Source organism: Phallusia mammillata, chromosome 4 (genome assembly GCF_965637545.1).
Source record: "Phallusia mammillata chromosome 4, kaPhaMamm4.hap1.1, whole genome shotgun sequence".
Classification (NCBI taxonomy): domain Eukaryota; kingdom Metazoa; phylum Chordata; class Ascidiacea; order Phlebobranchia; family Ascidiidae; genus Phallusia; species Phallusia mammillata.
This window is the reverse complement of record NC_137255.1, coordinates 27,582,290-27,606,772: the sequence shown is the minus strand read 5'-3', so window position 1 is coordinate 27,606,772 and position 24,483 is coordinate 27,582,290. Positions and strand designations below refer to the sequence as shown.

Sequence of the window (24,483 nt, the reverse complement as noted above, 5' to 3'; positions counted from 1 at the left end):
CTTGTTTATAGTTGACGCAATAAGGACTGATGTCATCAGCTTGTTGCTGTTCCACTGAAACTTGTAAGGAATTGTTTGGTGGGTTCGTGTGTTTTTCTATGATCCGACGATTTCCAACTTTTGAAACAAACGCAGTTAAAAAAACCCCCGAGTAACGTGTAAACAAATACAAAAAGCGATTTGTGTTTACGTTGATTTCAAGCAGGGTTGTGCTACCTTCAACACTGATGGGCAAAATACAATTACCAAAATTAGAATGCGGGCAACACTTTAACACAAACATGCTTTACTGTGTTCCGTAGCAGCACACGGACATGCTGTGTTAAAAGTTAATGGTTGTTAGTACTGCATTGAAAGAGTTAAGTGGGCTTTACTGTAACTCCGGTTTAAACGAAAGCACTCACTCATGTTAACGTATTCAGGTTCATCTGCATTTCTTGCTGGCATCTCATTTCTGCAAAACAATTAAATTCTGTTTCAATAACGTTAATTAAAAGACACGCTGCGTTTTAATGAGCCAAACTCAGCAACTGTTGATTTTTGTTCTACAACTCACGTAGCGCACGTTGCGCTCTGATTGCTTTCAATTCGTACAACTTAAAAAATGCTTTCTCTAGTATGGGCTTGCATTTTAATGATATGATTGTGCTTCAAACATATGCAATACTTTTGCTGAACGTTTTTGCTTCATGGATCAGTTTGCATTCGTACAATGCATGCTTACCTCGTTTTACGTTTCCACAAAATCACTCCCAAGCAGATTATGAAAATCAAGCTTCCGCATATTGCTGAAGATATGATGGTGATGTTCATGTTAACATTTGCTTTAACTGTTGAACCTAAGTGCGTTTTTCACAATAAAGACAGTGTCAATATTTACATACTCAGGAGCAAAGAGGCAATTGACCGCAACAAAGAAGAAATACACAAAACAACTTTAGATCCCCAAGGAGACCAATCTATCATTAGCTTGACCCTATATAACTTACCAGCATGGATCAAAATAGTTTTAGCAAAAATTCACAGTATTATATATATTTGTAATGAGTTAATCATGCATGTTTTGTGGCAGTGCTTTGTTTAAGCGTTAGACCATTTCATCAAGCGACTGTAACTTTTTTACTTTTATCTGAACTATGGTTTTCCCCAATGGGATTAGTTTGCAACCGTCTTTCTAGTTTAACAAAAAAATCAATGACCTTATTCAATATATATTCAGTTTAAGACATAAAAAGTTACCTGAAAGTGTGTTGTGGATTGATGGACTTGACCTGGTGGTTGTAGTGGTTGGTTTGGGTGTGGTGGTAGTTGTAGGGGTTGGTTTGAGTGTGGTGGCAGCTGTAGTGGTTGGTTTGAGTGTGGTGGCAGTTGTAGTGGTTGGTTTGAGTGTGATGGTAGTTGTAGGGGTTGGTTTGGGTGTGGTGGTAGTTGTAGTGGTTGGTTTGAGTGTGGTGGCAGCTGTAGTGGTTGGTTTGAGTGTGGCGGCAGTTGTAGTGGTTGGTTTGAGTGTGATGGTAGTTGTAGGGGTTGGTTTGGGTGTGGTGGTAGTTGTAGTGGTTGGTTTGAGTGTGGTGGCAGCTGTAGTGGTTGGTTTGAGTGTGGTGGCAGTTGTAGTGGTTGGTTTGAGTGTGATGGCAGTTGTAGTGGTTAGTTGGAGTGTGGTGGTAGTTGTAGTGGTTGGTTTGAGTGTGGTGACAGTTGCCGTGGTTGGTTTGAGTGAGGTGGCAGTTGTAGCGGTTGGTTTGGGTGTGTTGGTAGATGTAGTGGTTAGTTTGAGTGTGGTGGCAGTCGTTGTAGTGATTCTTGTTTTAGTGTAAATCTCTTGAACTACAAAATATGAATATTTTCTTCTTTCTGAAGTAATAAGATAATGAGCAAATTTAATTACTTTTCCTTAAATACACCTCAGATAAATGAAATAAGATTGCAAATGTATAAAGTCATTATATCACTTCTGTTGTCTAGATTTTCTGTTTGATGTCTTATGTATTTTGCAATTGATGTGCTTCAAAAACAGCACAAACCACAGTTAAAACGTAAACCTTTGAAATAGAATTATGAAAAATACTGTACGTTAGGTTGCAAGACGCTAAACTTTTGGACGGACAATTTTATCCCTAAATTCCGGACATGTCCGGGAAATTCCGGCCTTCTGGTAAGCCTAATATAGATAGATAATCGTTAATTAACATTCACGTCCTATTTAGTTTCTAAAGCAAAATAAACGCGTTTTTAGTCATAAAACATACTTGCGACTTTCCTTTGACAAATGAAATTGGTTTTGGTGTCGCATGGAACGTCTCTGAACTTGAACTTTCGATCGTAAGTAAATTCATCGCCCATCGTCACACAATTCGCATTTCCATTTTGATTATTCGGTTCTCCTCCAAACCACAGAGATAAAGAATCGTCAAACTTGCTTCCATCACTCCACTGAAACTCGCAATTGCCGATTCTTGTTGCGCCGATGTAAAATGAGTATGGAAAGCCTTAAACAAAGAATTTGCATTTAGCAAAAATGGCCAAGAATTCAGATATCATAGTTGATAGGATTAAACTATAAACTCGCCTTTTAAATCTCATGTCAAAAAACACTTTACAAACGGCTGTTTATTAAAGTTACAAGTTTACAAACAACCTATCTTTTGCCGTTTGTTCAATAAGTGCTAATGAATAACAAAATAAATTAACCGAACAAGAAATTTAAGTCAGTTTGTGTAAAAAAAGGTGGAAATACTACGACAAGGAATATTCAAATTCTTTTTGTGCTTTACCTGTTGGGTTAAGATGTGGCAATAAAAAATCATAGATTTCCTCTGTATTGACATCAGCAAGGGTAGCGTTCTTCTGTGCACATTCTTGTTTTGCTTTTTCATACGTTAAGCCTCTTGTCGGCGGCTTCCTAACCAGATACTCAACACCATTTAAAGTAGGAGGTTTTCCCGCAGCAACAGCAAACAACCACATTATGATCAACAATCGTAACACTTTCATTCTTGGATTTGCTAAAAAAGACTACAATAACAACAACGTATCAACATTCGCAAGGAAGTAACAAGCAACAATGTGATATTTTTATACGTAGCCTAGTTGCCGCATAGACCAATTTCGTAGCCACTAAGAGATTACGTTTTTGTAGGGTCGTATGTTGCTCACCAACTTTCGATTTATTAAGTAATGGTACCAACTCGTTCGGTAAAAATGAAATTATGATTAGCCTGTTGGTATCTAAATGGTAAATGTCGATAGCATGAATGATCATATGTTGCCCAATGTCTGTTTTCACTCTTTTATGTATTTCTAGTTTGCAAGGTGAATCGTATTGTGTATCACCGAAACAAGTTACAATCTACACAATAACAAAGCTTATACAAAACTTAATAGACGTAAAAAGCGACATGCTTTATAATTCAAACGTTTCGGCAAATGCTCATGCCATCATCATTGATATGTAACTGATGTGGCCTCCATATCACTGATGATGGCATGAGCATTTGCCGAAAAGTTTGAAATATAAAGCATGTCGATTTTTACGTCTATTTGGGCCGTTATTTTCACCATTAAACTTATTCTACAAAGCTGATCACTACTTCAATGATCTCAATACACACATAAAAGCTACATACAGACTACCTTTGTAACAGTTTGTTATTCGACTTAGCTACTCTATAAGTTATTAGCACTTTCATACTTAATACTTCCATGATACAATAACCACACAAGTACTAGAGATGCATCACACAGTGGCAGGTACGTTGGGAGCGACTTGGTCAGGAAGTTGACTGCAATCGAATTTCTGCAACTTTCGAAAACTGACGGGTAATTAAGAATGCAACATACGTAACAATGGAAAGAGTTCATGGAACTATAAACAACTCGCGCGTCGTATTCATCACTGTTGGAGAAGTAGAACGAAAGTTAAAGGATTGACAATAGACTGATTGCTATAGATTAAAGCGTACACGGAGCTCATAAAAAATAATCGTTTTGATGTGACTGTCTTTTTCAACCATATGAAAACATTCGAATTCACATAAAAAATTTTAGCCTAAATTTTGTTTCGTTTGAAATACTGCCTATTTTATTGTTTTAGAAGCCGTTTTTTTGAATGAAATTATTTGACACTCTCATTGTGACGAATTTTTCCCTGAAACGAGAATTCAAGACAATCAAAGCAAAAGCTACCGCAGGGGTGCATCAAACGTGATCTGCGAGACAAATTGGGCCTTCCATTAAGTTAAACTCTGTGTTATTTTTAATAAATTTTATTTATTTGCTGTGTTTGCAGGACAATAAAATATAGTACATGGCACAAGGGGTGGATCATGGCTTACTGCGCTGCAGCTACATCGTATTATAAAGCGTTAGGCAACTGAAGCTCACAAGATACAGTATGGTGCATTGTAGGTAAATACAACTTGCGTAGGACGTTGTTGGGATCAGTCAAGGGACCTGAAACTAACTACGTGTGAAATGTGGCAAAACACACAGAATATTCAAAATATTAAAACAGGATTGAAGCTCTTCAAATATTGTTTGTCGAGCAAATGAAGAAAAAACATAAAATCGCCAACAACATAATGGGTTTTCTTTTCTTTGTATTTCATATGTTAAACTCGGTGACACTGCAGTAATGTGCTTCCAAATCACTATAATGTGCGTAGACAATTGATAAAGCACTATTTTAGTATGTTAGTAACATTTTTTAAATAATGCAGGCGCCAAAGCACGACTTTTTACGTTATTATCCTTTAGCTCCCACTTGTGTCAAAAATATTTACTGCAGCTACTATGGTAACAGAAATTGCTGTAAAACTCTAGTTTGTATGAAGTGCATGTAATTTAACAAAGCAAGCTACTACCTAGTTTTGTAGCATTGCTTCATTATTTGGTTTTCAATCAGCACTTTAATTTGCAACTACGTTACATCATATAACCGAAAGTGGATGTATCATGTTGTAGTCTTTTAGCTCCAAATTGCGACAAAAACGTTTGTTTTAAATATTACTTTACCACGTGCAGAAGTTATGAAAAGCCAAACGCGGTAACTTTCAAAGTTTCGATTTGAAAATGATTTTAAACATTTTACCGATGGAGTCGTATTTAAGTTTGTTTTATTACAAAAGCTGTTTTACTAATAAAATAAAATCAATTAGAAACTAATTTATTCAAACATCAATTCGGTTTTGCGACGCGAGCCCCATAAGTTTAATAAACGCACATATAAAAGCTCTTACTTTCTTTTTCGTTTTTGCAACGTCACAATCACAAAGACGACGCAATTACAACGTCGATGACGCAACTGCATGTAGTCATGACAATTACAATGTATATCGTGTTTTTTCAGCTGTTGAACATGAAGGAATGTTTAATTTAGGGAAATATATATAATACAATCGTATGAAAGACATGCATATAGATAAATCAACTCTTAAACATATACAGCTTATCTTTTTTGGCTTGATGCTTTTGCATATACAGAACACATTTGGCAAACAAAAAACTTGCAGTCATATACAACTTATTTGTCGATACTTTAAGTTCAAAATCTGTTTAAATATTCAAATGAGGAATTTGTTAAAAAAAAACACTCTCGTGAATTTCGGACTAGTTAAGAAACTGATTACATGAAAAAATATATAAAGGGCAGTTTAATTCAAATGGGCTATATTAAGAGTATGTGCGTTAAAAACACCCATCAATAAAAAAGTGTGATGCATCAAGAGCAGAAAAACAACGAAATACGAAACTGCGACGTGATTTACTCATAGCACAGACAATGGTCTGAGTCACAAAAAGTAGATGCTAAATATGACAAATAATACTTTTCAAAAAAAGGAACAATCAAGTTTTTCAGTCAAGAAAAGTGCACTTTAAATCTTTCGAAAGTTGACAAAGTTACATTTTTATGGCCAAATGAGGAGCACACAAAAATACGCTTTGAAAATAGAAGTCAATTCAACTTCCCGAAATAGAACTTTGCACAAATCTTGACAAAATAAAGTGTGTGTAAAGTTTATTTTATTGTAATTCATAAACCGGTGGCTCTTAGCCTTTTTTGCCCTTGTACCTTTAAAATGTTTGTTAAATTTCCAGGTAAGCTTTGTCTGTAATAAATGATACAAATAAACGAATTATTTGTACTGAATACTGAAAAGTTGCACAAATTGGTCCAGATAAGGATTGTTTTCTCGTGCGGCAGATGGCGTCACTGGTTGCTCTTGGACATAAAAGCTTGTTAAAACAGGATTGCCGTATGTTTCGTCCGGCTCAAAACCAACAGCTGTTTTTAAAATAAAGAAGGTAGATAATAAGAAATATTTGTTGCCAAAATGGTCAAAAGATTAGCAGAACTGTATTCTGCTCAAAAAGTTGTGGTTTTCAAGCCCGTCTAGACCACTTGTGTTTTCCTGGGATTGCCTCAGATTTAAAGTAAATTGATTCGTAGATTTAAACTAAAGGTAAACTTAAGTACTCATTTCCAAAAAAGGATCCAATGGATTTTAATGAGACAAGTTAACCAGACAGCAGACGCATTGCGAGCATAGAACAATTGGGTGTTTTGGCCCAGCAAAGATAAGAATATAATACCAAACAAGCACAGCATATTGCTCTTGGAAGTACATGGTATTGCTGCATACATCTATTTGAGCAAAGTAAACACTAAATCGTTTTTGTCACACGTATGTCGTTAGTTATGTTGTTTTTTGTTTGTTTTTCGACCTTACCTGTTTCGAAAACGTTTCCCATTTTATCAGGCTCGGTAGGTTGCCGTAAGCTGTAATAACAACAAAGTATTTTTATCTTTCGGAAGGTAAAAAGGCAACAACCAGTTGATTCACAGTTAAAAACGGTCTCGAAAATGTGACCCAAACTTGAAAGTGGGCTAAGAGCCTGAAACCGTTCTGAACCCTTTTTTAACAATAACGCCCGACCTAGACCCGAAAGTAAAATCCGCCAAGAAAAAAATTACAGCTTAAATGTGTTTTAATCCGGATCGAAGCAATCCAGTTTATTCACACCTAAGGCCCAAACCCCACTCTAATATGGCCGACTTGACTTATAACGTTGTGTTGATTGAATAACAATACTGCTTTGATTCATTCTGTGAGGCGTTGTACAATTTAGTTTGGTCAGTTCAACAGAACATTGTACACTTAGGATGCCTAACAAGAAATTATACGAATTACCGTTTTTTACGTCTTTTTGACATCACAAAGGCAATGACGATGCATATTACGATGATTGTGACGCAACTGCCCACAGCTGAAACGGCAATGATCATTGTGGAGTTCGATTCAGTGGTAGATTCTGTAAATTTGCAAGGGCATTAAACTACTTGCTCGCAGCAATTTAATAAATAGACAGGCGAGCGTCAAACGAGTGGTAGGTTAAATCACCTGAAGCAAAACCCTTTTCGCATAAAAATATAAATGGACAAGCTATTAGGCTTCTATTTGTTTATTGTTATTGGACTCAAATGATGTCATAATTCCGTTTGTGTTGCTCACAAATTCCACGAGCATGGCTTAGGGTTCCGTTTGAGCATGTTTAAGAACAGGGGTGTGCCATCTTTATCACTGATTGGCCAAATGCAAGTAACTTGATATGACGGTGGTTCGCGCCTTAATATAACAGCATTGATTTTACTTTATCGCATAGCAAACGTGCCTATATTAGTCATCAGCTAGCAGTAAACTTCGCACGTGATTGTAACCACATTGTAAGGCCGCAAAAATATAGCACCAGACGCGTTGAACTGCTCAGAAACGAAACAATAGTCGTATTCGATCGTTATGACTGCACTAAAATAGTTTATCAGGTCACACTTCATTTGAAATCCAAGCGTCTATGCGGGCCGCACAACCTTTATTTAATGGGTCACATTTGACCTGTGGCCTGCAGGTTACACAATCCTTCTATTAAAAATTTTCAAAGGTCAGACCCTTAGCTATTAGCAGGTCAAAACCGGTTTATGTAGTTTGTGTTAAGAGGAACGAAACCAGAAACCCGTTATTTTTAAATTGATTAATACCGGGCACTAAATAAAACTCAACCCCACGAAGCATTTTGTCAAACACACAAATCCGGCTTCCTCGTCTGTAAAAGTTTATGAACAATGCCTTATTGCAAGTTTGGAATCCTTACTTTAAATCGTGACAAGCATAATACGAAGAAACATCGTTTTTAAATTTAAAGTCTTGTGAATTTAAAGTGCACGTTTCTCTCGTGGGATGTATACAATCGTCTCTTTGGTTACCAAACAACTTTGGTGACATAAAGGAATTCTCGACATGGAAATTTACCTGAAACTGTGTTGTGGATTAAAATACTTGACTCGGTGGTTGGGACTGATTCCGTTTGAACCGGCGATTTTGGTATGGTGGTGGTTGGTTTGGGTGTGCTGGTTGTAGTGGTTGGTTTGGTTGTGCTGGCTTTAGCGGTTGGTTTTGTTGTGCTGGTTGTAGTGGTTGGTTTTGTTGTGGTGGCTGTAGAGGTTGGTTTGGTTGCGGTGGTTGTAGAGGTTGGTTTGGGTGTTTTGGCTTTAGTGGTTGGGTTGGGTTTGTCTCCGGGAGTAGCTCTTATTTTAGTGGTACATGTTCATATACTGTTTCAAATGTCTACTGCTAAAATTGTTATATCTGTGCTATTACGTGTTTATTGTTGTAAAGTTGATCCAGAATTTTTCAGAAATCAACAAATTGTCAATTGCATCCCTTTTATCGTGTAAATATTTTGTGTGTTATTTTAATGTCCATAAAAACGCAATGACCATATATTGCCCATTGCCTAAAAACATGGCGTGGGGTATTTTGTAGCGATTACGTCATAATTTGTGCAAACCTTGCAATAGTTGTTTACCAAATTAGCTGGTTTTACTTGCTAAAATGCTCGAGTTGATAATATTCCGTGTTACAGTTAAATCAGGAGGTTGATCGACTTTGCTATCTGGTGGTCTAATCGTATGTTTTGTATTGTGCGGTAAATTAGGCGCTGTTTAGTGTGTGAGAAAATGTGCAAGCGCCAACGGCAAAAGCATAGTTGTACAGTTTAATGTCACGTGTTATGAATTTATAAAACGTACCGCTGATGTAATGGCTCATAGCAGTTTTAGTCCTACCGCAGTTAACTCTTTGGCTTACTGTTTAATTACTTGCATTGAAATAATGTGTTGGTTGCTAGTTAAACTTGAATTTATATGTAAACGTTATTACTATTAATTTCTAACGACTTGTTTTGTTTCCCAAACATTCTATTTGAATAAGCATTCTATTTGAATAAGAATAAGTTGAATAAGATTTTATTTGAATTAGTAATAAACAAACGAACCAAAGTGCAAGGAACGTGTGTGGAGTTTCCAGGACTCCGGTCATGACAAGCCCAGGAGCTTGGGAGGTTAAGGACGGTGATATACCTCTTTAATTTGTAGTGACGCGATTATAACCTTGAGACTCATCAGCCACCATTAACATACAATCGATCACTACAGTTTCTTGAACGACAAAATATTATACTTTACTTCAAATTCACTTCAGATAAATAAAATAAGGTTAAAAGTGTAAAAAAGGTTCCTTAACAGCTGTTATCTAGATTTTCTGTTTAAAGTTTTATCTGTCGTCCAAGTGTCACATAACAACCTAAGGGTTAAATGCCCTGGTGCGTATATTTTGCAACAAGAGCCGACCAACTTCGTTCATGCTTTGAGACACTCAATGCCGTCTAGGTCGCGGTCTACGGTAACGTACACCTTAACAAAAATATCGGATAAATCCGTTCTACGCCCATTACTGGTAAATTATGTATTAGTCTATTCGTGTCCGGATTACAGAAGGTTTACTGCACTTCTTTATTACTTTATGTTCACTAGACAATATTACTTGCAAAAGCAAAACTTTATCATAATTACAACTTGTTTTTACTTTTAGTCGAGTTTTTCTCACCAGTTTTCTTCTCACAAATATATCTCGAATATTCTGTACATGCTCCGTCAAACAAATTGTAAGATGAACGAAATGCAGGAATAAGAGCAGAACCCATTGTGACGCAATCTTCTATTCCACCATAATTACTTGGCTGCAGATTACCCCACAACTTTTTAGGAATCGCATCATCACTTCTATCATTCCACCGAAAGTTAAGCGTACCTTTGATTCTTCTCGCACCAATGTAAAACGAGAAAGGGGAATCTTAAAAAAGTAAAACGCAACATACGTTATTTGTCGTAAGTTTGTTAATTATTTTCTTGTAACTTTTTCTACTTTTGTATACATTGTCTGAAAACATGTAATTGCGTTCCTGGGCCTAAATTTTTTCGTTTGTATATTTTAAAATCGTTTGAAGAAATCATACAAGGAATTAGGTTTGCAATGTTGTTGATGCACAAAAACCACTTGAATTGTTGTTAAGGTCACGCATACGGTTTCATTTAATGACAAAATAAAACGTTTAAGGTAAAAATGGAAAACAAGTTAAAAGAACACAATTCTATTGACAATACAAAATATGTGCGAAATTGTCACCTGTCAAGTTAATACGTGACTTCAAAAACTCAAAGATTTCCATAGTTTTGACGTTAGCTACATTAGCTTGCAGCACAGAACAATTCCCCTCTGCTTCAGCATATGAAGTGACTGGAGTCATTTCGATGGAATATTGAAATTCATTGAAGTTATTCCAAGTTCGACCTTCAGCAGAAATAGACAAACACAATATACACAACAAAATCAACAACTCCATCCCTGTTTTAGGGCCAACATGCTATGCTTTTTAAATCTTTTGAATAAGTTATGTATTTATATGTAACCTTTATAGGCAATTTGTTTCTCCTACTTCGCAACCACTTTCTAATCAAGAAAAATTAAAACATAACTGCAAGGAAAGTTTGTTTAACTGCCTAAAAGTGACACATTTACGACAAAATGATTTTCTTTAAACAATCTTTCTGAAAGAGGTTTATTTTTACTGTGATATGTAATTAAAAAAAACAGATCCTAACTACGTCTCAATAGAACGATGTTTGTCTCATAAAATACTTTTTGCTGCATTTTGTTCTAAGTTTAGCCTGCCTAACTACTTATAGTGCAATGAAAACAAACAACCTAATGACGGAGTTCCTCATACAGAGAAACTATAGCAAGAAATTTCTATTGATATGACGTCATGTCACTTTCACTTCTTGTCATCACGTGGAGAGAAATTAATGGTTTCCCCCCTATATTCTACATACTTTCTTTTTCTCCACTCGCACTAACGTGAATAAATGTAGGGGGTTAAGACATAGATGAATTGCTGGGATCAGCCCTGAAGCGTCGATGCAGACCAGCGATCACGCCACACTCATATAGAAATCATAGTAACCGGCTGCTTGGTGACCGGCTGATTCGGTATGACTCCTTTAATAGGCCTGGCGTACTATGATAAATGTAGGGGGATCTTAAATAAAGCGCAGTAGCGCAGTATTTTTACTGGAGTCATTTTAATGGAATGTTGAAACCCATTGAAGTTATGCCAAGTTCGTCCTTAAGCACAAACAGGCGTAAACAATATTGTCATGAGCTGCAACACACTGAACCGCACACACCTCCCAGAGGTATAGGAATGCTGTATTTTAAGGTCGTGGCGCTTTTAGACAAGGACACCAGGCACATGTTACGTGGGGTGACACCTGGCGGATAAGTAGCATCAACATAAACATCACATCTTTCCTTTCACACCGAACAAAATGCTATAAACGTTACAAATGATTATACAGTCGTACTCGATTACTAGCGCGAGTAGAATAAACATTAACAGGGCGCAAATGCACACGATTGCGACGATATACCGCACCATCATCAGTTTCAACAACATACGAACGAGAGCCAACCAGCTGGCGAACTGTCCCTTCTTGCAACCATGTTTTTCTCAGAACATCGTACAACCGCACTCTTGAATTCATCGGCAATCCTTTTAGTGGTCCGGTATGACGATCATAATACACCTTTTGCTTGTGCTTCTCCTCTTCGAACCTTCGTTGAAAACTGGTTGACTTTGTTTCAAGAAGACCAGACTCAAGCTGAAATGCTTCTTCGTGTTACGATGACATGGGTGTTCTGGTCTCCGAATGGAGGCGTGGGTTCGAATCCCACTTCTGACACCATGTCATGAGCTGCAACACACTGAACCGCACACACCTCCCAGAGGTATAGGAATGCTGTATTTTAAGGTCGTGGCGCTTTTACACAAGGACACCAGGCACATGTTACGTGGGGTGACACCTGGCGGATAAGTAGCATCAACATAAACATCACAAATATGACACAACAAAAAACAATATAACTAATATTGCCATGTTTGTTTAAACAATCTTAGTTTCTTTAGCACAAACTGTATATATTAGGCCTTCAAAAGAAAATTGCCACTCATACCTAACTAAGTAAATTGTTTTAAGAAACGGATTTTTAGGTTTTCTGGCAAATAAATAATTAAATCCTTACCAGGCCTTTGTCACAAATAATATAATTTGAGTTTTAAATTGCTTTTCTTGATTTGCAAAACTTGCTAGTGTATGCGTATAACATAACTGCCTGATACTACAAAGAACACAAAAAACGTACTAAATGCTTCCTTCATACTCACATAAACCGAAACAAGGAGCGGTATATTCCTTAACATAATGTGAAAGAACTTGATTGTTCGTAAAGGAAAGTGATTTCAAGTTTACAGCTTTTTGAAAATATTGTTAAGATCATACATTTATAATTTTAGCTTTTCGGGCTTTAATTGGTATTGTTATTTGAATAAAAAATGTTTTGATAAATTGTCGAAGAAACAATAATATATATACGACATCCATATTAAAATTTGAATACATTATCCAAGCCATATTTCATGTTTATGTCTACAAAGTATAATCTGACTAAATGTTGGGCAGCAGTGAAAACAATCGAACAACTGATGCGTTTTCTTGCGTTGAAAAACTGCAACACGGAAGTTTTCTTAAGATAACGTCACGTAAACAAAACGTGCATTTCGTCCTTAACCATAACATGCATATCGGTAAACCTCAATAGTTGCAAAAATATTTTGTTTTTGTTAAACCGGAATTTGAGGTTTTAATATCAGCATAAACGTTTTGTGATGAATGTCCCAAGTAATGCTTATTTACAACAATACTAACACCTAGCCTTCAGAATAAAGTTACAAAAGCAGCTTATTGGTACCAACTCGCTTGGCAAAATATTAATGTAAACCTGTCGGTGTCTAAAATGCCAAACTTCGACGTTATGAATGATCATATTTTAAATCAGCGAAATAGAAGTTACAAACTGCACAATAACAAAACTTTTACAAAAACTGATCGCTCCTTAAATGATTTCAATACACACAAAGGCTCCACACCGACATCATTTGCAATAGTTTTCTGTTCGACTAAAGCTAGCTACTTTGTTACTTTGAGTACTTCCATACTTAAAAGTTCCATGATACAATAGCCCCACAAGTACCAGAGATGCATCACACAGTGGCAGCTACGTGGTGAGAGCCTTGGTCAGGAAGTTGCCTGCGATGGAATTCCTTCAACTTTCGAAACCTGATGGGTAATTATAAACGCGACGTACGTACCAATGGAATGAGTTCATTAAACTATAAACAGTTCGCGCGCCGTATTCATCACTGTTGGGGAAATATGGCGAAAGTTAATAGATTGACAATAGACCAGGGGCGGGCAACTTCTCCAGTCGGCGGGCCTGATATGGGAAAATGAAGTACTTGGCGGGCCGGATTCGTGAATCGATACAATAACGTAAAATTATTCACCACAGCAAATTTAATGCATACACCACAGACATTAGATACTACTGAAACACTAACCACACTACACGTGTGGAAACAAAGGAAACCGTGAAAGCTTCGAGTTGAGTTTATTTCACTTGATAAAAGACAACATAGCGACACAATTGCACTAAAATAATCAAAAAGCCGGAAATAGCTGCGAAACTTTAAGAAGCCCACAACAGTGAAGGCCACAACCGCTGGATCATGACTAACCGCGCAATAGCTACATCGTATTCTGAAGCGTAAACACAAACTTGAGTTGGAGGTTGGCAGGACCAGTCAAGGGGCCTGAAACTAACTACCTGTGTAATGTGGCGAAGCACACTGTTAATGAATATTCAAAGTATAAGATCAGCATTAAAGTTTTCAAAATATTGTAGATGAGCAATAAAAATAAAAAAAGTAAATAAAAATCACCAACAACATATCGGGTTTGCTTTTCTATATATTTCATAAAATAAAATCAGTGCTAAATTGCTTGTAAATCACCATAATGTGTATGGACAAAAGCAACATAGTAGTACGTTAGAACATTTTTTAAATAATTTAGACGCCAAACCAGAACTGTCTACGTTATTACCCTTTAGCACTCACTTGTGACAAGTATATTTACTACAGCAACTGTGGTAAATAAAATTGCTGTAAAACAAATATACCAAGTTACACTAGTTTGCTTTGTTTGCCATAAGAGTTGCATGAACTGCATGTAATTTAACAAATCAAGCTACTACTTAGTTTTGTAACATTGCTTTAATATTTGGGTTCCAATCGGAACTTTAATTTGCAACCAAGTCACATCATATAACCAGCGGTTGTATCATGTTGTAGTGCTTTCGCTCCCACTTGTGACAAAACCCTTCATAAAACCTTATTTTACCACGTGCAGAAATAATGAAAATAGGTTTCAAGACAAACGCGGCAACTTGATGTTAAATATTATCAACTTTAAACAGTTTAACCCAAAGCATTCAGATTTATTAACTTTTCATGGACTCCCCACGTCCAAACTTGCTTGCTTTAGTAATGAGAATGAAACCATTCATTACATTAAAGACAGTCATTGTTTTGTGTTGAGAGCACAACAGGCTCACTGTGAATAAGGCCTTTGGTGGTTATATCTGTGACAAAGCTTTCAAGTCGGTGTCTAGTGTTCTTTATGTTGCTAAATTAAAACAAAATGTATGTTGATAATTTAAAGAGATGTGACAGTTACAAAAAAAATTCCATGTGTTTCACCTTAAGCTCTAGCATGATGTCATCAAGGTTGTTGACGTCATCGTTTTGTTGTTATGACGTGGTCGGTTGAATAGACCGATTAGTCTGAGTGAGTGAGATGTTTTGTGATGGGGCATTCCAACAAAAAAACGAATAAACCCTAATAAAAGTAAATCACACTCGTAAAGCAAATACTTTTTTGTCTTCTTTGTCAATTTCGAAACAAAGTACTCACTGATATCGATGTAAACACTTTCATCTTGTCGATTTTTTATTCGTGTGAAGTAAATCTAACTTTTATTACAGTATTAGTATTAAAATAACACACTTTTCTCCAATATGGTAACACAATTAATAATTTGTTTAAGTTATTGGGGGTGCGAGACAGGGGTTGCAAGCGACGGAAAGTGGGTTTCAACAAAGAAATCAGTCTTGAACTCATGTCCCACAACCTAATGCGTGGGTAAATCAACGACAATGCTCTAATCGTATTTAAATCTTATTTGTTATAAAATGTGTTTCACCAACATACAGTAAATACATTGTAATGCAGAGGTTTTTACCAATCGCAGTTACCTGTGCAAAATCCATATTTTGTTTAACCTAGTCGGTTTTTAAATCCAAACATGCAATATAAAACTTTCTGAACGTGCAGCAGGCACACATGCTGCAGAGCAGCAAATATATCTATGAGTCGAAAATTTTTATTGATATTAGGCGAGAAATAAAACATTTTAACATTCCTACAAAATCTAGGTTAATCATAAGTTAGTTCTAATTTCAATCGAATCTAAAAAAAAACTTACTTCCAAGAGCCGATTTCTATTGACAAATAAATCGGGCCAATCACGGCATGTCTTTGAATCTAGAACGAGTTTCATCCATTTCCACATAATTCTTATTTCCACTTTTATTGTCAGGTTTCCCTTCAAGCCATAGTGAAGAATTTGGTTCCAATTTGCCTCCATTAATACACTGAAACTGCTCATTCCAGTTTATCCTCGTTGCACCGATGTAAAAAGAAGAAACCAAACCTTAAAAATGTTTTGTTTGCAAAGCATGATTATGCTACCAATAGCCTTAACTAAGACTTTGCTCAAAAGGTCCGATTTAACCAACGCTTGTAAACTGCTTTGCTTCATTAAAACACTGAACTAAAAATCTTTCAAGGTGTTTCAAATATTAACCAAACGCTAGAGTCGAGATTCAAATATCAGTTAAACCGTCACAAACATCAACCCACAGCTGCGAACTGCTGCCAAACACAACAATTTTCTAAATAAACGTGCGAAAAAGGAGATTTTAAAGTTTACATGAGATCGGCGAGCGGCGCCTAGCATGTAACAAGATTAACAATGCCCCAGTCAAGTGACTGCTTTGGGAAGTAATCAGCGGCAAAATTTGATGTAGAGATGTTTGCCAGAGGGAGCAATCCGTGATAACTTGAGTCAACTGTTTGTACGAACACAACCACAAAATTGTGACAAACTGCGCTGTAAGACAGAACACTTTAACACCAATGAAAAACTGTACCTTTAAAAAACCAACAGGTGCAAAACAAACGAATGTATAAAAATGAAAAACACAATCCTTATTGAAAAGCATAAAAAGATAATAAAAATGGATTTAATTAACGCAAAAACGATAAACCGAGTAATTAACCGTATAGAAGAAAAATAAATATGTCTTCCGTGCATAAAAAGATTGAAATTGTGAAACATCACCAATCTTGTACGTTTTATGTGGAATATCGATTTAACCAGGAAAACAAAAAAAGCAGAAAAATTACCTTGTGCCTAGAAATTATCCACATTTTACCTACTAGTTTTAAATAAGTTGTTAAGTAATTTTGTATGTCGGTTGTTTTAACTTCTGCCAAGATAGTGTTAACAGTTTTGCACATTCTCTCCCAGCCACTGTATAGGATTTGACATTTTTCCGTCTGATCTGACATTTTTTCAGTCTGAATATTTGACACCTCTGAAATATTGGGGGAATCACCCAGAGCAGCTGACGTGCTCATTATTAAGACACAAACTAACAACTTCATTGCGATTGACTTTAAAAATACACATCTTGCCAAAGTAGTACTGTAATGCAAAATCAGCTATACACGAATCTACGCAAATGTCTAATTAGAAATGTACCATCCCTAATATCGTTTTGTTTTAAAAACGAAGTAGGAATGCAGAAAAGCCTAAAGAATGTCTATGTATGTATAACTCGTTTTATTGATAAATATTGTATGAGAACCAAGCCCGGTCTTAACACTTCGTAGCCTAATTACTTCTATCTTGAATCGATTCTGTAAATTACTTCCTTTTGTGTTTCAAAATCAACTAAAAGCAAATCTAAAAGAAACATTTTGTATTAACAGATAAGGTAAATCCTATGAAATGTGCTGGTCGGATGTTAAAATCAAGTGCTTTGTTTTCAAACGTCAAGTTGTATGTAACTTATATATGTTATCTTTGATGCTAATTCTTAAGGTGTGCAAGACGAAATGAATAAGGAAAAGAAAGGAGTTGATGAGTAGGTGAAATGAATAAGGTATTGTACGACACCATCAATTAATTGATGCCACAAACCAATGTATTATGCCCAAAAACAAAATTATAACAAAACAAACTTGTAAGTCGTTGTATATAGGCTACTTATTGCTTCATCAATTTCAGTGCGACCTTATCCCATCAGATATGAATTAAACTTTCGCATTTCTAAATATGGCGTATGACAACAATGGCAAACACGGCGGATTTTTCCCTCTGGAAATTCCCCGTTATTTGTGCAGAACCGCGTTTCAGAAGCGAAAGATTATGAACAATAAGTTCGATATGGAAATCAGCAAAAAGCTGATGTGTTGTGACAAAACCATTTTGTACATTGTATGGCACCATCTATTTTTCAAACAAACTGGTTTAAACCATTGAACACGAATTGTTATCTGGTTAAAACAAGTTTTTAATGTACACTTTTATAGTAAACAGAGTCATGATACCAACAGAACCACTAAATGAGAGACTATAAAACAGTAAAACCAAAGGACGATAAAATCCTTTGAACAAAATCAGTCAGTTTCAAGTGAAGGAATATATACTTGGCCTAAATTGCATCATCAGTTCGTGAAAATGGACATTAGAAAAAACGCTGAAACAAACACGAATAAACTGAATAAACCATTAAACCGAGTAATTGCCGAACGATGAAAACAACGAACCACAAAGAGAGTAAGACACCGGTTGACAATATGTAAGTGCTGTAAAAAGCAAAACAAAACGTATGCAATACAACACTGCCAGTTAACTGCAAACAAGATGTACAGCAGTGGTCTTCAACCTTTTTTAAAAGCGAACCCAATTTAAAAGAAAATTCAATCAGTATTTACATGCGACCCATATTTTCCGATAGGGAAACTTTTTATCAAGTAATGCCGAAAGTGAAATATTTTCATGTCAATTTGCCCACTTAATTGTAGACTTTACATATTAGCATTCAGCGTGCATTATTACGCTCAAATCCAAAAGTCCAAAAGTTTTGTTTAATTTGGCCAATCTAATTCGCGTTAAAACTCACCAGTTTGCAAAAAATCAGTAAAATTTTGTATATTTCCCTGTACTCGCTGTATTATTTTGGACACAATATGTCATTCATGGGGCTCTATCGCGTAACAATCGGTTGGACAACTTGTGTTTTATATGGATTTGGGTCGCAACTATTCGGTTTTTGATTATTGCATCACAATGAATAAATTGTGACACAAAGTACCAAGCTGTACTGCAAAACATGAGCAAAGGTTGCGAACTAGAACAAAAACGTATCATTTTTTTGGTATTAAATTTAAACGCCAATAAATTTATAGCGACCCCAGAAAAAGTTTAGGCGATCCCACTTGGGGTCGCGAGCTACAGGTTGAAGACCACAGGTGTAAAGGACATTAGACTTGATGCGGTGTTATTTTGTGTAAATCTGACAGACTTTTATAAATGTCGTAATTTTATTCATAATGGTGCAAAAATGGAAAAAGATTTACAAACCAACAAAATAAGGACAAATAACGAGCTGTATCATGCTTGGCAATTTCGAACTTGTGTTGTTGGGACAAAAATGATTGCAATCAATCTATCAGTATGCTTTAAAACATGAGTTGTTGAGGCGTCATTGTAAACTACAAATAAGTTTTTTAAACGCACCATTTGACACAAATACGTGACGATGCAGTAAAATATTGTATTGGCACTCCAGTGGATAGATCAGTTACGCGCTGCAGCTGTAGTTCAAACTTTTTGATGTATAAGTTGCAAGACACCATACTGCAATTTGCAGTTTGGTCGCAAATATGACCCTAATAAAACGGTTTCAACATCATATTGTATTGTATTGTTCATGTACACCTTGACACAACAACAAATATGCTACGAAAAGAGAGAGATGACACAGCTGCTAAAACCTAACGGTCGAAAAACCACTAATCTAATACTAAGGAAGGGAGAGCATTGTAACAAATGCAGCAGTTGTACCTGGTACAGAGAAAGGGGCCTAAGAGGTTGGAATCCCGCTGGAGAAACAAGCGGTGAAGGCAACGCGACTGGGTTTGACTATTTGAAATAAAGGAAATACTTCAAGGCTCAACAGCTTCCTTTATAATTCATTCTGTGCTTTCTTCTAATGTTAAGCTTACACAAAGCAGCCTGTGCTTGTTTTGTTTTTGCTTCTCCGTAACGTGTTACAAATGCCAAAAACGTAGACATTTGAAAGGCAAGAACGGTTGTACGGTGGTTGTATAAATCAAGGCGCAAAATGGGGTTAATGTACTGGGGTTAATCTACTAGTAATAGATTAGTTGCCTGTCATATTACGGATACAACCGCGTACCTATACACGATTTAAATCATAAATCAAACATAAATTGATGAAAAAGTTCAGATAAGAATCGCTTTCTAAAACAAACAATATCGGGAAAATTTCTGTTCGTTTCCAAAAAGATTTTCTCTAAAATTTTAAAACAAACGCATATCATCAAGGCATTATTGGAGCTTTTTAGGACAAAAAGCAGTTTGATGGTTGTGTTTTTCATTTACATATACGTTTCGAAAAGTTCATGATGTGATATTTAAATAAAATTTAAATATCCTGAACATCGTTCAGTTTGCAACATTAGTTTGAACCTTCGTGCAATAAAAAAGTGTACATAACCAGCGGCTTGCTAAGCTGCATTTATTGTTTTGTGTATATTTTTTGACCTATATTTGTTTTATCAAAAAAAACAGTACGTCACTCTTTTGGTTTAAGGCAGGGGTGTCCAACTCGAACACACCGCCGTGCCAATTTTGGTTTTAAAATATACTCGCGTGCCAACGTTTGGTACTTTTTCCAAACCATGTCTTAAACGTCTTAACGGTACAGGCTGAATCCGAATATATGGCCAATATGAAGAACCCTATAAAATGATTAGAAAAAAATGTCGTTTATGATACTCCAAAAACCTATTATTCTGTTTATGCGATACAAGATACAAATACTTTGCAAGGGGCACTGGCGTAGAGTACTTTTTGTAACGTCAAAATAGCATCTTTGTTCAAGTTACGTGGTTTGAAACGTATTTCCAACTAAACACAAATGCGTTGATAGTCACGTAATTAATTGAGCTGACATCGATTGAAACGAAACAATTACAATTGTTTCGAAACAAACGAGCATTTTATTGCAACATAAACATGACACGTACACTAACGTTTTAGTATTATTTGGCGCAAAAAAGCACTGCAACGGCCTAAACTTGATCCAAGATGACCTAAGTTTAGGCGTCAACAATACACGGTCAGCTATATTTGAAACATGAATTGCTTTTACTTTTATTTCCAACCGAAACAAATATTACTTAAAAACTAAATCGATGTTAAAATTGCTGCTTTAGTTTTGTCAAAAAACGAACAATTCAATCAGTGGGTAGTATAACTTTAATAACGTTAGAATAAAGGCCAAGATGAAGCAACAGTAACAAATTCAATTGCGTGACAAATCCTAATGTTTACCATGTAATTGTGCAAATGCTCCGCGTGCCACTTTCAAATGCTCCGCGTGCCACTTTTGGCACGCGTGTAGCGGTCATGATATTAATGTGCACAAAGTTTATGTTTAACGTTAGCATGTTGTTTGCAATAATGTTGTACAGCATGTAGGGGAAGTGTTTAACCTCTTTATAACTGGATGTAAGTGTTGGTATTTCCGTTCTCATGCAAGTCATAAGATATTTTGAGTCACTTGGTTATTCTAGAATGTTCTGCACAAACATAAGGTGTTCGTTTATCATTACGCATACTTCCTCTTGTTTATACTGTCGTTTCCGTTTCAAGTTTAAAGTAGAACACAGCCGCTCGTACTTGAGAAGAAGCATAGCAGCTCGGTTAGAGAGCGCTATGACTTTATAAATTGCACCTTTGCCATAAAATGAATTCTATAACTTAAAGGAAAAAAGGTTTCACGCAATAGCCAATATTTTGCTCTACTATAAATAGCTTGTTTTCGACTTTGTCGCCGGGGGAATTCTGAGGTGAATTCTGGCTCTTTTCTGGGTTTAGTTTTGGTCTATTCTGGGTCTGTTCTTAGACTATTTTTGAGTCTTCTAGTTTTATCCCATGTGGATGCGTAGCTGATTTGAACGTTCGCATTTAACGTTATTCAAGAATACAAAGAAAGAAGAGACATATGTGTGGCTGTTAATCAGTCAGCTGTCATTGAGATGCAAAGATCAGACTCACCAAACAATTTGCAATGAACATCATAGTTTACATTGTAGCCGCCTTTAACAAGCCGCCATCGAGGCAGCAGCACCTACACGCGTGCCACGTGTTGGACACCCCTGGTTTAAGGTGTATAAAATTAGACATAAACAGATCGATTGGGATTTAACATCGCCACTTGAAAGGTCTTTTAGCCGTATTCCCAAAGCTGCCGAAATAATTCCGTAACACAATTAAGTGCAAAAAGGCTATATTAAGAGTATGTGCAGTATAAACATCCATCAATATAAAAGTGTGACGCATCAATACCGGAAAAACAATTTAATCAAACCCGAAACTGCGACGTGATATACTCATAGCACAGACAATGGACAGATGGCCTGATCCACAAAAGGAGATGCTAAAAAAACAAATAATACCTTTCAAAAAAAGGAACAATCAAGTTATTTCTGTCACTTTCGAAAAGCAACTGAGTTCAAATTGTCCACCAAAAGATGAGTCATATACACACACAAAAGTACACTTCAAAAATAGAAGCGAAGTTAACTTCCTGAAATTTTTTTATCGTGTTTCATAAACCAGTGGCCTTTAACACTTTTTCATTGTACCTTTAAAAGTTTTGTTAAATTTCATAGGAAGCCTAGTCTGCAATAAATGATAGAAATAAACGATTTACTGCACATATTTAGCGGCGTTGTTGTGATTTAGTATTTGTACGGTATACTGCAAGTTTACACAAATTGGTTCAGATATTTAGATATGTTTTTTACACCCTAAATGCTCAAGACATTATATGGGTTATCGCCTTCACTCTGTCCAATATTAAGTTGGTCGTATGCATTAGCACTGTCTCCAGTATTTTCCAGTTTATCCTGGGGTTTGGGTTGTCCGTTATCCCGCGCAAGACGATCGCATACATCATGACTATCCTGTGAGTGACGAGGGGTGCTGTATATTTCCGCGGCTACTGTTACAAGGTGAGATTGATCGGCATTAGTTGCTTGTTTTTTCTTATTTACCACACTGTACATATCATTTTTGGTCGAGGTCACATCAGAAGCCAAAGAATATGGGTCGTTTTGTTTCTCCAGTGGTTGATCGACGTTTGTTTCCACTGTTGCTTTGTTGGCTTCAGTTAAATCGGAAGCCATCGAATATGGATTGTTTTCTCGTGCGGCAGATTGAGTCACTGGTTGCTCTTGGACGCTAAAGCTTGTTATGACAGGATTGCCGTATGTTTCGTCCGGCTCAAAACCAACAGCTTTGTAAAATGAAAAGGGTACACAATGAGAAATATTTGTTGCCAAAATGGGCGAAAGAGTAGAAAAAGTCTAGACTACTTGTGTTTTCCTAAGCACGGAACTAACAAGGCATTGTGTCATATTTAAACTAAATAGATTCATAGATTTAAAGGTAAAGTCAACTACTCATGCACCCCCAAAAAGGATCCAATGGATTTTAATGAGGCAAGTTAGCCAGCAGACTTATTGCGAGCATTAAACATTTGGGTGTTGCCGCCCACCAAAAATAAGAATATAATACCAATCAAGAGATACATGGTATTGTTACTTAAATTGTTTTAAGCAAAGTAAACAATAAATCGGTCTTTTTTGTTTGTTGACCTTACCTGTTTCGAAGACGTTTCCTATTCCATTAAGCTCTGTAGGTTGCCTTAAGCTGCAATAACAATGAACTACTTTTATCTCTCGAAAGGTAAAAAGGCAACAAGCAGTTGATTCACAGTTAAAAACGTCCTCGAAAACGTGACACAAACTTGAAAGTAGGCTAAAAGCCTTAAACAGTTCTGAACCCTTTTTAAACAATAAAGCCCGACTTAGGTCCGAAAAGTCAAATATTCACCAAGGAAAAATTTTGGCATAAATGTGACCGAGTGTTACGTCCGGTTTGAAGCAATCCAGTTTTTTCAAATCTAAGGCCCAAACCCCACTCTAATATGGCCGACTGGACTTATAACTTTGTGTTAATAGAATAACAATGTTGCCTTTATTCATTCTGTGAGGCGTTGTACAATTCAGTTTGTTCAGTTTAACAGATCATTGTACACTTTGGATGCTTGGCAAAGAAATTATGCAAATTACCGTTTTTTACGTCGTTTTGACATCACGAAGGCAATGACGATGCATATTACGATGAATATGACGCAACTGCCCACAGCTGAAGCAACGATGATGATTGTGGAGTTCGATTCAGGGGTGGATCCTGGAAATTTGCAACAGCTTTAAAAATGTTCGCGTCTAGGAATTTACCGAATAAACAGGAGAGCGTTGAACTAGTGCTCAAGGCAAACAACATAAACCAAAATTCTTCAGAACTACTAAAAATATAAATTGTCAATCATAAGTTTGGGATGCCATTTTATCATTATGAATGGACTCAAATGATGTCGCAAAAACTTTTATTTTTTAACAAAAGTAAAACTTTTACGCTATTTTTAAATTCATCATTACCGAAACTCATGCACTAAATAAAACTTCCTATTGAGCATTTTGTCAACGACGCAATTTGAGCCCTATATTAAAAACTCGACAACGTTAATATGCCAGTTTATCAAAGCCCTAGACCAGTGGTTCTCAACCTTTTTGCCTTCGCGGACCCTTTTCCATGCTGTAATCTAATTGCGGACCCCTTCGAAGTTTTATGTATTTTTGTCCTTTTTTTTTATCAACAAGCAACTAAAACATGGTGCATAAAA

The 24,483-nt window shown here is 36.2% G+C and overlaps 1 protein-coding gene and 1 long non-coding RNA gene across 2 annotated transcripts in view; both read right to left on the bottom strand.

The window, feature by feature from the left end:
- The window catches only part of LOC145224560 (uncharacterized), an 83,676-nt gene that overhangs the window by 32,957 nt on the left and 26,236 nt on the right, over positions 1-24,483 (bottom strand). The gene's annotated exons all lie outside the window — the stretch shown is intronic.
- Positions 13,897-16,058, bottom strand: LOC145224420 (uncharacterized). Its single transcript, XR_013859646.1, has 3 exons — positions 15,837-16,058; positions 15,052-15,190; positions 13,897-14,977 (listed from the first exon to the last, which is right to left on the bottom strand). It is a non-coding gene; the product is annotated as an uncharacterized LOC145224420 (long non-coding RNA).